This window comes from Sapajus apella, unplaced genomic scaffold (assembly GCF_009761245.1).
Source record: "Sapajus apella isolate SASKATOON/1434 unplaced genomic scaffold, GSC_monkey_1.0 scaffold7, whole genome shotgun sequence".
Classification (NCBI taxonomy): domain Eukaryota; kingdom Metazoa; phylum Chordata; class Mammalia; order Primates; family Cebidae; genus Sapajus; species Sapajus apella.
The window spans coordinates 16,828,679-16,844,320 of NW_022436947.1; the positions used below are offsets into that span (position 1 = coordinate 16,828,679).

General features: G+C 34.1%; 1 long non-coding RNA gene across 3 annotated transcripts in view; it reads right to left on the bottom strand.

The window, feature by feature from the left end:
- Window positions 1-2,024: 2,024 nt before the first annotated feature.
- LOC116550235 overlaps window positions 2,025-15,642 on the bottom strand; it is a 273,807-nt gene continuing 260,189 nt past the window's right edge. Inside the window, exons 4-6 of one of the 3 annotated variants that reach the window (XR_004268287.1) lie at window positions 11,140-11,298; window positions 8,643-8,767; window positions 2,025-2,107 (exon numbers count right to left, since the gene is read on the bottom strand). This is a non-coding gene — a long non-coding RNA (uncharacterized LOC116550235). Of the gene's footprint in view, window positions 2,108-8,642; window positions 8,768-10,483; window positions 10,546-11,134; window positions 11,299-15,642 lie in introns of those variants that run through there. The other 2 variants (XR_004268288.1, XR_004268290.1) reach the window with 2 other exon arrangements.

Sequence of the window (15,642 nt, forward strand, 5' to 3'; positions counted from 1 at the left end):
CATGACTCTTCTGTATTTTGTTTGTTTGTTTTTTTAATGCCACTGACATTTTGGAGCATTTTATAGATATAGACATAAAAATTATAAGCAGGATAGGTAAATATAAACCTGGCTGGAGTCAGATGTAATTTTTTTAAGTATCTCACTTTGCTTAGCATTTTGTTTTGCCAATCCAGTGCATTTTAATTCAATAAGGCAAGTCAGGATATATCACATACCATCTAAATACTGGGGATATAAAGATAAATAGGAAGTATTCAATTAATGTCTGCTGAATTAATGGTTTCTTGCATTTAGGCTTTTAGACAATGTCTTTTTGATCATTCTTCAAGGCTGTGAGCTCCTAGCCTTCTAGACAGCTGGTTGACTTTAATGACATACTAAAAACACTTTTGAGGTCTTAGTTATATGTTCAAGCTCCCTGCTTCCCCATTAGAAGGGATGTTTTCTTGCAGTATCTCTTGGAAGTATCTCTCGTCCCTACCAATAGCTCACAGAATCATTTCAGGAGCCCTGGTTCATTCTTTTGAAGTTTCTAGTGAGGTTTATACCCAGCAAGCCTTGAAATTAACCTTGGAAACAAGTAGTATGCATCTACATTGAAAGACAAGCCATGTGTTTCTGAGAATTTTCCAATAGCTTTACTGATTCTTCTGTATTACAGATAAATATCTTTGAGTATCTCATTAAGGTTGTTCATTCCCTCATGGTGATGGTTTACTTTTTTTTTTTTTTTTGTAATGGAATCTTTTTCATTTAATTGTGATAAAAAAAATCATAACATTTACCATCTTAACCAAGTGCACAGTTCAGTCAGATCAAGTATATTGTTGTGCAACCAATCTCCAGAACGTTTTCTTTTCTTTTTTTTTTTTTTATTGCATTTTAGGTTTTGGGTTACATGTGAAGAACATGCAAGATTGTTGCATAGGTACACACACGGCGGTGTGATTTGCTGCCTTCCTCCCCAGGTGATGGCTTACTTTTATCTCACATTCTAGAGGCACTTTTTCAGACACAGCTAGGTCAAAGTAAAGGAAAAGAAAATTTAAAATAGTCAACCTGGGATAAGATGGAGTTGAGAGAAATGGAACAAGGTTGATATACAGAAGAAACCCTAGGAGAAGAATTAAGAAAGGTGTTGAGAAAGATGAAGTCCATCTTTAGATTTAGTCCAATGAAGTCCAGAAATAAGAATTAGAAAAAACATTTTTAAGGTTTCTAATGAATTTGTAACTTGCCCTTATTTATTACTTTGTGTCTATTCCCAGTAGTCAGGAAAAAAAACCCACAATGTTTTAGTAAATCTTTTTATTTCTTTGAGAAGTTAGATGCAAGAAATGGTGGGACTGGGTCCCACTCTACTAGTCAGGAGAAATCTCCAGGTTGAAAAATATTTAATCATAGCAAGAAGAGACAGGGACAAGTCCTAAGCTCTTCTCAAGAAGGTAGTGAAGACAGAGAGAGCTCTTCTGCATTTAGAAGTTCTTTCAGAAAAATATAAGCCAGTGAAATCCCTAAGTGATTATATAAATTGTATTTTTTAAGTTTGTATTGCTGATGCTTTGACATCTTGGGGTCCTGTTTATCCTGGAAAAATTGCTCCACCTCCTCAGAGCTAGCCAAATTCTAGAGTTAAACTTGCCAGTAAGCATGCCTTTTACATGCAAGGCAACCAATCCAGAGCTGATGCCTCCAACTACCTCCTTTATCAAGCTTTTATACTCTGAGCTACTATTTCCCTGCCCTAATCATCACGAGGCCAGATATTAGACAACTAGGAAGAGCCCCTAGTCCGTGAAGCCCACTGCAATTATTCAAACTAGCCAATCCTAAATCTGACCACCTCATATAACTCATTCCTTCCCACTGAAACCGCAATAAAGGCTCTTGTTCCTGTTTTCATCTATAGTTTCCTGAGTGACCCTAATGCTTCCCCAGCTACCTTTTCTCCCATCCCATATAATATGCCCTTTCTCTTTTAAAAACAATGACTTCAAACAAATTGAAACAAATTGTCCTTCCTCTGTCCTCTACAGTCATGGAGAATAAGACTCCTGGGCATTCTTCTGCACAGGCCCTCCACTCCACTGTTGTCTCTTTTCCACTTTAAAAGAAGGAAATAAATAGTTTTTGTGTGTGTGTGTGTGGTTTTTTTTTTTTTTTTTGAGTCAGAGTCTCACCCTGTCACCAGGCTGGAGTGTAGTGATGCAATCTTGGCTCACCACAACCTCCATGTCCCAGGTTCAAGTGATTCTCCTGCTTCAGCTTCTCGAGTAGCTGGGATTATAGGTACATGCCACTGTGCCAGCTAATTTTTGATTTTTAGTAGAGATGGGGTTTTGCCGTGTTGGCCAGGCTAGTCCCCAACTCTTGACCTCAAGTAATCCACACGCCCAAAGTGCTCAGATTACAGGCGTGAGCCACCGTGCTCAGCCTTAAATAGCTTTTAAAAAAACTACTTTATAGATAGTTTAAGAATACTTCAATTAATGTAATCAATATTTTGCTGCATAGTCATACTCAATATTTTAAGTATAATAAGTCATATTTACCCATTACAAATTTCTGGTCAGCCTTATTTCAAAAGCAACCCTTGGCATACTTAGTATTACATGTATCAGAATCTCCTCCATTGTATGACCCTTTACCTGTCTTTTGTCCTCAGGTAGGGCCATTTGAATCCCATGGCAGGTGACACCTGTTCCAGATCTGGAGGTGAACCTAACCTGGAGACAACTTAAAGCTCTCTAATTCAATACCTAGAGTATCCAGAAGAAAGTCGTCCTTGCATTCCAGCCACTTCTCAACCCTTATCCCAATTCTGGCAGGTACTTTAGTTGTGAATCCTTCTCCAGATGAAAAGTTGAGGTACTGCATTGGTGTCAGCGTCTAATTCCTGTTAGGTAATCTGCCCTGTTTCTCTAAAACTGAGAGTCCACCTCCATTTTACTAGTAATTTTGGGACAAATGCTAGACTTTGGGATTGCACTCCTGAACCTCAGCCTTGGGCCTGGATCTCAGAAATAGCAGATACAGTTATCAATGGATGACCATTCTCCTAGACTCCAAAACAGCCCCTGCTTCAAATCTCTTGTGTCCGTGCTTTGCTTGCCTTTCTTTCTCCTGTAAGTAATTATAGAACATCTCCAGTGAAGACAACTGTCACCCCCTCTCTACAAGCCTGTTGCTTTTCTCCTCTACATAAGAGTGGGTCAACTTTGACACCTTCCACTATTATACAACCCCGTGTGATTCAATTCTTGTTCATGTTATAATGTAGAAACTATTCCATTTAATAAGAAATTTAAATATTTGAGTTGTCTTCCTCTGTTTAGTATTTTATATTTTGAGAATATCAAATGTTGATAAAGCTATTTTTGCTGTCTTTATAGGTTACATATAGAGTTTGATATTATTCACTTTTAATTACATGTATATATAAAACATTTTTACTCATTGAAAACATTCTTGTTTTAAAAATGTCGGGTTGTTTTGACTTTGGAATCAAACAGACCTGGGTTTTCATCTCAACTGATGCTAGGTCAAGTTCATGAACCTCCTAGAGCCTTAGTTTAATTTTCTGCAAAGACTATACAAAACATGAATATTTGGTGCATATGTAACACCTGTTTAATTAACGACAGCTGTTATTTTGATCCTCAGCTATCATGGTTACCATTCTGGAAAATATATTGATTAATATATATTTCAATGGAATACTGACATAACAAAAATCATTTTATCAATTAAAGAACTCGTATTTATCCATCACTTTCACCATATATTCTTTGCATTGGAGTTTTTCAATAGGTCTCAAAATATTTGTGCTCTTATTATGAGATGCTGTGACTTTTTTGTTTATTTCAGAGAGTAGAAGACTGGATATCTTCACTGTCATTTAAACAGAAAGATTGACATCTGGTTTGTCTACAAATTCACAATACATTTTCTATATTAATAGTACCTTTGTATAGTGTAAATGCATCTAATAATCCTGTTAGTAAAATATTTTAAGCATAAGACTTAGAGCCAGAAAAAACAATCAAAAAACCTCAGTTTGGGTCCTGATTCTGAAGCCTGTGTACTGAGACACTATGATATTTTAGACAAGTTCATTCAAATATTTAAGCTTCAACTTTATAATCTGGAAACTAAAAATAATAGCAAATACCTTACAACATTTCTAGGATATAGTCAAATAATGCAATATAGGTAAAGATACTTATAAATTGTAAATAAGTTACTAATGTACTACAATTAAACTTTCTTTTTAACTATCAAATATCAATATAAAGAAAAATTATTTAATATAGCAAAAAAAGTAAAATTGAGTCAATATAAATACTACAAAGGGAGAAATTTGTTAAGTCTTAGTGATTGAAAATTGATAGTCTGAGGAAAGAGACTTTCAAATTATCAATATAATAGTTGGGAACTTGGGATCTTTGCTCTAGAGGTAGCTTCTGATGCTGGCAGAAACTCTGGTATGTGTGTAATGATGGATTGGGATGTCCGTAAACACATAGGGAACCATAAGGACCTTATTCCCAATTCAGCCATTGCAAAATTAATGGAAAGGCATCTGTTTCTGTTCATTTTCCTCATATTGGATGATGAAATTAAATAAGCCATGCTTTTTTTCCACCCTGAGAATATTCATTACAAAGAATGCATTTTATTCTTCTTACAACTTGTGGCAAGAATAATCAACCCTCACTTTTCTGTCCTCTCAAACTTTAAATATTAATGTCTGTAACTCTGATGTTCAAAAGATAAGCTTCTTGTGGCCTCTCTGAATCCCCACAGCTGCCAGCAGCACTGGAAGGATCTCACAGTTCTGACCCATGGTGATCAGTGGGTGTTACAGGGACAGCAGTGCATGATCAAAACCTGTCTCCTATTCTACCTGTGTACTGAAAGATTACATAAAAAAGAGTTCATTATAACTAAGTGAACTAAATAGATGGCATCATGTGATTAGGTTCAGCCAATTCAATGCAGGAAGAAGTGCACTGGCCCAAAAATATGTTCACAGGATCTTTCTTCCCTGTCTGCCTACTGGATGCAGACCTTGAGCAGAGGACCTTAGGACCCGAGGTGCCAGTAGGTGACAAAATGAAAGGAGTACAAGTTCTTGCATTGCTGCAATGAAGACTGCCTGTAAACACCTGCATGAGACTATTGCATGGACGAGAAATAAATCTCTGTGGTTTTATACTATTAGGTTTTGGTTTTGTTTGCTATAGCATTTAGTTTATCTTAATAAATTCTGTCAAAGATAACATTTGCCATAAAGGTATTCTAGGTTTGACTAAAGCTTACATAAAATATCTTAGCCTCATGCAGTACATTAATGGAAAGGGATTAATTCCAGTTAGTCAATAACTCCAGAAGCAAACTATATTTTTTAGGTACCTGCTATTTGAAAAGCTTCCAAGAATTATCGCTGAACTGGCCAATAAGAAAAGATGAGGGTGGTCCAGGTATATTCCCTATATTCAAAGAAGAAAGATGAATTAATAAACTAAAACAAGTAAAAATGCAAAAGTGTATTATTATTAGTTTATGCTCTGAATTTGATGAGTAATGGCCAGGAGTCAGTTCGTAGTGACTAAGTCAGGGTGAAACTGCTGGTAGTGTCAAGAAGTCTGTGAGTTAACTAAAAAGATGAACACTCATACTGAAGAGGGTTTAAGTTGTGAGAAGAATGGAGAGCAATGAGTTATAGCTTCCTCGGTCCTAGAATACCTGACCCTAACAAAAATGGAGTAACTCCAGAGCGAGAACATTTGTAGGCAAGAGCTGCTTTTTCAGTGATAGTTTATAAACAGTACTAGTATCGAAAGTAAAATAATTAGAAGTCTGCTTCTGCTTTCAGTTTCTAAAAAATTTTGGTTGCTAAAATTGCCAGAAAGTAGAAAGGATGAATACAGAGCAATGTGCATCAGCATCAACAATGTCCAAAAGGTATGTTTGATGAATTCATATCCACAGTCTTAAAAGGGAAGAAGGAGAGAAATCTGCAGTAATTATACTGAATTGTGTATACACATACTTGACCTTAACTTGAAAGACTTATGTAGAGTTCTAAGTTCATCTGAAAAAGTAGTGTTTAAAATTGTCTCAGCAAAAATGTAAGAATCGAGGGTCAATGACAGAGAAGTTAAATAAGGAAAGCAATTCAGGAGTATCTAAGGGTTGTTCATCCAGGGGTTGGAAAGCATGGTTTTGGAATCCTTTTTCCTGGTGACCTTGATTTCCTTTGTGTAACATGTCTGCTGGAAAGTGACAGAGGACAGACAGCTGCTCTCAGAAAGAGTCTGAGACAGCTGGTGAGATCACTGAACCTGGGAGGCAGTAAGGAAGGAAGAGATGGTTCTCGACCCTCGCAGGGCTGAGGTCAGAGCTGTAGCACCAGAGCTTTCATGGGGAAGTCTGCGTGTTTCCAGAGTTCCATGCTTCACTCCCTCCTAAAGACGTTTTATGCAAAAATGAAAGCAAGCAAGAGTTGAAGGAAGTCTCTACATTAAAAAAAAAAAAAGCATTACTATTTAAAAACATTTTCTTTAATATCACAGCTAGGTTTCTAGTTATGAAAAGTGTGTTAATCAAAGGTATAATGGTATCATTTATATATCCTTGCTCTCTGTGTTCTTCATAAAGGCGCCTATGTTACTATATATATTTTTTAATCTAAAATGTTCTCTGCACAGTAAGCAATGCTCTTGAATGGAATAAACTGTCCTATCCATTGAAAGAGAAGGTATACTATTTAAGGAAAGCTTTTAGAAAGTGAAATCTTTAAGATAAATTTCACGTATTACGATAAAATAAATAACTCTTCAAAAGAGATTTGGCTTTGCTGGTTGAATTGGTTCTTTAAGAGTAACGAAACAGTTTTTGCATATATCATCTTTATCATCTTGTATACATACAGTCATGCACCGCATACCAATGTTTTTGTCAAAGACAGACCACGTGTATAATAGTGGTCTCATAAGATTATAATGGCACACATATAGAAACCTGATATATGGCACTTGATATTGGTGCTGCATATTAAATAAAGGAAATTGTTGATATTCAGTAATGGTGCTAGGACATTTGGTTTTCCATATAGTAGATAAAAATAAAAGTATATATGCCATCTAAGTTTGTGTATAATGTTTGTACAATGAGCAAATCATTTAACAATGCAGTTCTCAGAATGTATCCCCATTGTTAAGTGACACATCACTGTATGTGTATATACATGTATACACACACACACACATATGGTTAGGGATGATGATAGTGTGGCCTGCTGACAATGCAAAAATGAAAACATGTTGCGGTCATACAAAAGCATGCTCTGAAAAGTCTCCTTAATCAAAAGCATGCCCTAAATTCTTCTTTAGTACTCAGAATTAATTTGTTTTGCTACTTTCATAATGGCACCATGGGTTGAGGTTCTACTCTATATGATTGTCAGTGGAGATGTAGAGACCATATTCCTTTCCTTGGTCAGTTTCTATAGCCAATGTTCACAGTTCACTTCATTAGTATTATGGAAGGCTTATATGAGAATGTGTGGCATCTGTTTTGAAAAAAATGGATTTTACACATTCATCAAAGTAGTAGGAAATTGTTTATTTTCTTCAGCATTCATATTGCTATATTAGCAATTGTTTTTGATTTACAATATATAAAATTGGCTTCCCAAGATTTGTGATAATTTTAATGGATGAGAAGACGTATTACTGGTTTTTAATAGATTGTAGTTCTTGTTTTATTTCTGGAGGAGTTTGTTCTGTCCTTTGAATAATATTGCAGGATATCTATTCCTCTAGAATCTCTATAATAGATATATATTTGGATGTTATTCAATCTAATCCATACTTATGTGCAATGTGAACATATATGCAGAAAAAACAGATACACACGAGCTTAAACTTACAAAGCAGAGTAAAATACGGGGCGAACTAAATTTACAGCACACAACTCACATCTTCCCCCTCTTTATGACTGGGTAGAACTCACCAATAAGATATTAACCAGCCCGTATGTTATTTACTTCAAAAATCTCCTCAACTCTGTAGTAACACCCTATTTATAGGAAATGATAAGGATCATTTAATACTTGCAAATTGCAAATTCCTTCACACAGAGGAATTAGAATGTAGACTGAACTGTAACACCTTGCTACAAAAGATGGGTTGGTTGCAGAGAGATTTATCATTCTGTCCTAGTGTTTTCCAAGTGTAGGCCCTCTTTACTCTATTACGCATGGACATATGCAAAAAAAAAATCTATTTTTTAAATGATCTAACAGCAAACCCATATAACTATGCCCAGAAAAACAAGAAAATCCTACAGTTAAATTTTGTGGAAAATGTGACCAGTTGAATGCCTGTATGCCATAACTAGATTAATACAGACTGAAACAGAAAGACAGAACTGGCGTTTTAGATCTGACATTGCTACTGTCTCTCTAAAGACAAGCATCTGTAAGCTGAAATGTCACCCAAAAACATCATAAAATTGCTTCTTTTTAAGAACTACTCTAACTTGCCAATAAAAAACTGAAAAACTTTTTTTTAGAACAAGTATAAATTTAACATAAAGCTTTTAAAAATTCAGAAAAGTTCTTAAGAGCTAACATCTTTGGATGATGTACTTGAATTTCTTATTCTCTCTTTTGTGCATTTCAGTGAACATCCTCTTTGTCTTGAATGCTTCCTAAAAGCACTGGCCCAGCTCAAGTGGCAGTAACAGTAAAGGAAACCTGGAAAGAATGGGCACTTTCAGAGTGCGTGAATTTTTCCTAGATGTATGAACCCTTTTGTAGAATTTTCCTTGGAATAACTATCTCAAGAAAAAAACAAAATACATGTTAATACAATATTGACAGAGATAACATTAACTGTGAAATTCTATTAATAATTAAATCACCAAAAAATATTATTCCTTAGTTACTGTTACTGTTTTTATTTTTATCCTGCCAGAATAATTAAGTTCCTTCCATGTGTGGCTTACGTTTCTTCATTTTTATATCTTTTGGAGTGTAAACAGAATTCATTATTTAGGCCAGTGTCCAATATATATTTAACAAATTACAGTATATTGAAATTTCCTTTCCTGGATTTTGAAGAATTATACTATAAAGGCCATTTCAATCAACATATTTATATAATAAAACTTCTGCTCAATGTATCAAAAACAACTTATTTCATAATGTTTCATAATGCTAGTGTCTATTTTTCCTACTGAAATATATACAGATTTTGTTTTTTAGGAGCTGGAAGTTGCCCCAAAGAACAGGTCTCTTTGGGATAACAGGGACTCTCAAATTGTTATATAATCTCAGCATTCCCCGGAAGCATCTCAGGGGCTGATTGAGATGATACCAAAGACCCCTACTTCTGCTTTAACCAGAAAAATTGCACTTTTATTTATTTTACATCTAATATGATCTTGTTTTAAAACATGTGAAAATCTAGCCTAATTAATCTGGCCAAAGAATTTATGACTTTTATCCCCAAAAGAAAGAATGTCATTACAAAGTGGAAAAGGGATATGAACAGACATTTTTAAAATGAAGACATATGAATGGTCAACAAGTATATTAAAAAGTGCTCGGCATCACCAATCATCACATAAATACAAATTTAAAACTACAGTGTGATAACACCTTATCATAATCAGAATGGCTGTTATTGAAAAGAAAAAATAACAGATGTTGGTGAGGCTGTTGAGAAAAGGGAAATCTTACATGTTTTTGGTGAGAATAGAATGTAAATAAGTACAACCTCTATGGAAAACAGTGTGGAGATTTCCAAACGAACTAAAAGTAGAATTACCATTTGTTCCAGCAATCCCAGTATTGACTATCTACCCAAAGGAAAAGAAATCAATATATCACAAAGACAAAAATTTGTTTCCTATCATACTGAGTCCCCCACTAAATAAATATAATATTAATGTAGAAGTTTATAGGTTATATGTATATATGATTTTATATAATTATTTTTTAAATCCTTTGTGTTAAAATAGCAATGATTCTCTTTCTATTAATGAAAAACAATGATTCCTAAAAGTTGATTATATTGTTTCAGGTTGTATAGTTAGTACTTGGAGAAGTAGAGACTCAAATCCAAACCTCTTACTGTAGGTCGGTGCTTTCATGTCATTGTAGTCTTAGTACTATTCTGGATGTAGACAAGGATATTACAAATTAATCTCTGCAATCAAATTGTCACATGCTTTTTTCCATGAAGATGAAGCAAACCTTAGTTTAAAATGGGTTTTTTACAGGTTTTAGGTAGTGGTAAGTGAGACTACTCATGTAAGCTCTGTGGACCATGAGAAATTATTTTCTGACCTAATCACCATGATGAACTCACTTAGTAATGGCAAAACAATATCTAATTCAAAATATGGTAAACATAGTCTGGCAAGTGTAACTGTAAGTAAGTTAAAATTTTAATTAGGCTTTTTTTTCCTTCTGTATTTTATGAGAACAAAACAGACAGGTTTGCTTATTAATGTGGGAAGTGTCCAGCACTGGAGATAAAAAAAAAAAAAAAAAAAAAAAACAGCTTCTGTTAACATTCATGGCTCATTTCCCAACTGTCCTAAACTCCTAACCATATTTAAAACATTCCCCTCCTAAGCTCAGCCATCTCGAATAGTAAAAAAATATATATTTGTTGTTGTTTTTGTTGTTACTGCTTTTGAAAAGCAATAACTGTAAGTGGTTTTAATGCACTTGCTACATAAGGTTTCATTACTGAAGTTGAATCTTGTTAAAAGAGAAAGAACGAACACATGAATAGTCATTTCTTTTAAATTGCTATTATTTTTTCTCAGAAGAACTCAAGAAAATCAATTCATTCAATTTGTATTATTATTAACAAAAAATAAGTTTTTTCTGAGTCTTATGTACTAATTTAAGTTGACAATGTTTGAAACAGTGATAATAAATGTGGAGAAAGTGGTTTTCTTTCAGAGAACTGTCATGGAAATATAAATGATAAATTAGGCAACAAGGAAACATTAATAAATGGATAAAAGTAGAAACACACAATTTTGTGTCAAATTAAACTGCATTGGATAAACAAATTCAGGAATCATGGTTTGACTGAGAATGTACTTAACCAAAGGCAAAATGTAAAAATGAACAAAAGAAACATATCCTAAAGAGCTGGAAGGATTGGAGTGACAGTTAGATAGATGAAATGTACCAGGAAGTAAAGCAATTGTGTGTTTCAGCAAGTCATGTGTCTAATCTGCAAGGGACTGGATGTTATTCAGACTCTGAAAGATAAAGATAGAAATGTATTACCAAAAGAATAATACCTGAAATAAAACTGAATGAGTTATCTGATTATTAAACAAATTAAAGGTGTGAAATTTGCACTGAAAGTCGACTTTACAGAAAAGGATATTTGATAACGTCCACCAAAATGCATGAGCCCAATCTTATATGAAATTTAAGCAGTTATTGATGTTGAACCTATGTAAATTTGAGCCTAATAAAATGGATGGATGTTTATTTCCCAAGGTACCCTAGCCTGTCAAAAATTCTGAAATGACAACTGCAGTTTTCCACCCAAAGGGAGTTGTGACTCATCTATTTGAAAACATATTAAGTAAATAGGTTATGATTTAGTATGCAATGTCACATGTTCAGGTTGGTTACTTGCAATACATTATAAGGAAGAATACTGCATAGAAACACATGACAGTAAAATCATTCTGAAATATCCGTTTTTTTTTTAATTGCACAAATTCCTCATATATTTGGTATTCCAGGAAAATAAAAGTTACATATTGCTCCATTAACTGAGTTGAGCCACCCCATTGCTTTAGCAGTTAACTCTGAACCATGTTCAACACCTTGGGCAGATGAAGACAATGATGAATATTTCATTTGTCTTAGGTTAGAGAAGAGATAATACCTTAAAATGAATGCAGCAATCTCAACCTGATAATAACTCTGAATTTAATCAGAAAAAAATCCTGTTATCATTTGATATTTGACTACATAAATTAGTGAAACTAGTAATCAAGAGATTAGGAAAAACTTGATCACATTGAGGAAAATTCCTCTTTAAATGTCTATCTCAACCAGAAAACTAGTATTTTTGAGCTTAGTTGCCCACTCTTATGAAAATGTAGCCGGACTAGAAACTCTTTCTTCCCAATCAACTATCCAGCAGTTGCCTACGCCAAAATCTTGTGTATCATCTTGGACTCCTTTCCTCCTTAACAGTGGCTAATTTTAATCTCATCTGTGAACACCATAACTCTCCTGAATTATTGTAATCGTCCCTAACACTGATGTTTCTGCCTCCTGCCTTGCCCTTGACCAATGCCTGCATTGCCCTGCCATGACGGGGGATGACAGTTATTACAATGTTGTTTTTAACTAGTACTTTTTCAATTACTTGTGCTAGGCCATATGGGTTTGAGTAACAAGAATAATGTTATAAACACTATTAAATCCTAATACCTAGCACTTATTATGCACTGGTTCAATATTTTTAAATTAATTAATGAATAGATGGCTGGATGGACGTTTGGAAAAGTCCTACACCTATGTGAGAACGAAATTATAAATGATGATTAGCACAAAGAAATATTACCTCTAGACATAGAGGTGCATGTACTTTTGGTGCATCATAAAGTAAAACCAAGAAGGTCTATAGAAATTATGAATTTCAAAAGATAAATAAATGCCAAGTGTTTTCTATTCTGAAGTTAGAATGTCACGGCATGCAAGGAGAAATAAAATGATTAATGTAGGATCTGGAAAAATGGATGGTGTACCCAAGCAAATAATCACAGATTGTACTCTCTCCATTTCCAGCTTGACAAGTGGAATGAACTACCTCATCATGGAATCCTTGGCAAGTATTGTTTTAAAAATATTTCAGGCTTTTAAAAAAATTTGTCCATCTTAACTGGCAGGCCATAAATAAATGTTGACATGGCATTACTGTGTGTCTGTTCCACTCTACCAATTTTTGGATTTTTTTTTTCTATACCCTGAGAAAGACAGTGTAAAATTGCTTGAGAGCTTAGTTACTGATTGGGATGCTTGGCTGAAAAAGATTAATGATAACCGGAATGACTTAGGACTTTCCTTAATTGCTTTATCAATAAAATTACAGCAGAGATGAGCTAGTCCTAAAACATTATGCTTCTTCGATGTGTTTTTTTAGACTTTATTAAGATTTGTCAAAGCCTAGAAGTGAAGATGGTCCTTTATAGTCTTCTAATGTCTGATGAATTTTCAAATACTTCCAATCATATATTCTCTGGGGAGCAATTCAGTGACAACTTTGTTCAAGGGGCTTGTTGAGTTGACCAGTATATACCTGAAAAGGATGAATGCCTGTGAAAGTGCTATGTAAGCATTACATCAGCTGATAGGAATCACTAATTGCTAATCCCATTTGACAGCATCTCAGAATATTATCCTTTCAACAATTGTACAAGTTATCAATCAAAAATAAAATTAATTTATTGACATTGTTAGGTTATGTGATGTTCTGATGGTTATAAAAACTAAAGATGTAAGAAAAGGGCAGGTAAAATTAGAGGATAAAAGAAAAAAGACCAAATAAAGATAAGTAGCTATAATTCCAAAAACGATCATGTATCACTTGTTTCCTATAGTGGAACACTCAGAGAAACTCATTAATAATAATTTTGATAAAATAAATTGGTCAGAGACTATCTCTATGTCATTAAGTTAGCAGGGTTTGGGAAGCATCAAATATTCAGTTGTGAGGCTATAGAAGTACTTTGTAGCAAATTGTTTAAATTAATTTTTATGTTTTATGTAGTCATTCAACCTATTTATAAATGCCAATATGAAAAAGAAGCCAAGGTGGATTATTTAATTCATAATTCTCAAGAGCAATTTTGCTGTTAGAAGCTTAATATCAACTCATATCTAGCCGTAAGAGATTCTTTAGTCACTTTTCTAAAGAGTGTTTAGAACACAAAGGCTCAATTTTCATCATTTTAGGACTTTCAAAGTCTGTGTAGATAGCAATGCAAAAAAAAAAAAAAAAAAAAAACACAAAGATCTTACTTATGCTACACAGATTTTCAAGGCACCATGGAGAATCCCCAATGGGGCTAGCTCCTTGGATTTCACCAGCTGTGATGTGAAATTTCTTTCTCTAAAAAAATGTGGAAAGCTAAATAATAAATTCCATAGCATATCTTCTGAGCTTAAAGACAGTAGCATTCCAGTCTATTTTGTATAAGTTGCACTAATGACTATTGGATAGAACATAAAATTACATGGTGAATACAATGCTAGAGCGTTGGGACTTATTAAGTTATTGTTTACGTGAACTCAGTAGCACAGAAATTTAAGTAACTTAACTCCAAAAGTACACGAGCAGAAATTATAATCTCCAAATACAGAATTGGGTAAGCCCCAACAACTAAATCCGTCATAGATGATGGAGAAAATGTCTCCATGATCCTTTGAATGATGTGACCTATTCCATTTTTTAATCTATTAATCTACATAGATTTATTGGCCATCTGTTATGTGCACAGCACTATGCTTCCTCTTTTTGTTTGCTCATTGGGCGTTTTACTTTCAGTACATATTCTGAGGAAAGAATATAATTTCATAGTTCCATTTTCTCAGCTGCCAATTAGTCATAGGATCCCATTTGCCATATCCCTGTGAAACAGGAATATCCTGTTTTAATTGAAAAATAATGTTACCAGTTGTTCACTACCTTGTTAACTACCCTCCTTTTAATGGAAATATTCTAATTCTAAATAATCTCTTCCTCACATTGAACAGAAATATGCCCCTTTAATATGCTGTCTTTGTGCTGATACCTAGAGCCAGAGATAACTTCTAATTTGCTAAAATATGACAGTTTTTTCCAATATTTTGGAATACTCTTGTCACTTCCCTGACCAATTTAGTATTCTGAATATTAAGCAGACATGACTTCCACATACTTCGCTTGAGTCAGCATTACTTTACCTCTTCACTTCCCAAAACACTGCTAAAATCCAGATGTAGATAGAAAATTAGAGCAATAATTACTATGTGGATCATCTGATGGCTGCTTGGGCTAGGACGGCACCAGAAAGGTGGCAAGAAGTGTTTGGCTGGAAGCATAATATAATAACAGAAGTGATGGGATGCTTTTCAACGTGGGACTGTGATGTATGAAAGAATAAAATAAAGAATGATGCTACTATTTGCCTAGATGACTAAGATAATGAATGGAACAACCATTGCTGAGTCAGGAAAGATGATGAGAACTACAGGGTTGAAAGTGAAGTAGGAAACTCAGTTTTAGAAATGTTAACTTTGACAAGCCTATTCAACATACAACCAGAGATGTTGGGTAGGGCACTGAATGTATGTTTGGTGTTTAGTGACAAAAAAACTTCGATAAAGCTGGAGAAATAATTTTGAGTAAATCACCCCAAATAGAAGATATTTTTTGAGCCATGAAACTGACAAATATACTAAATGAGTAAAAGGAGTTGAAAATTTAAAAAATACAGGATGTTTAAGTACATACATAAGTAGTAAATTCTTAAAGTACACACATAAACAGTTACCTATATTTATTGAAAAAAGAGACATTGATTATATTGATTCTG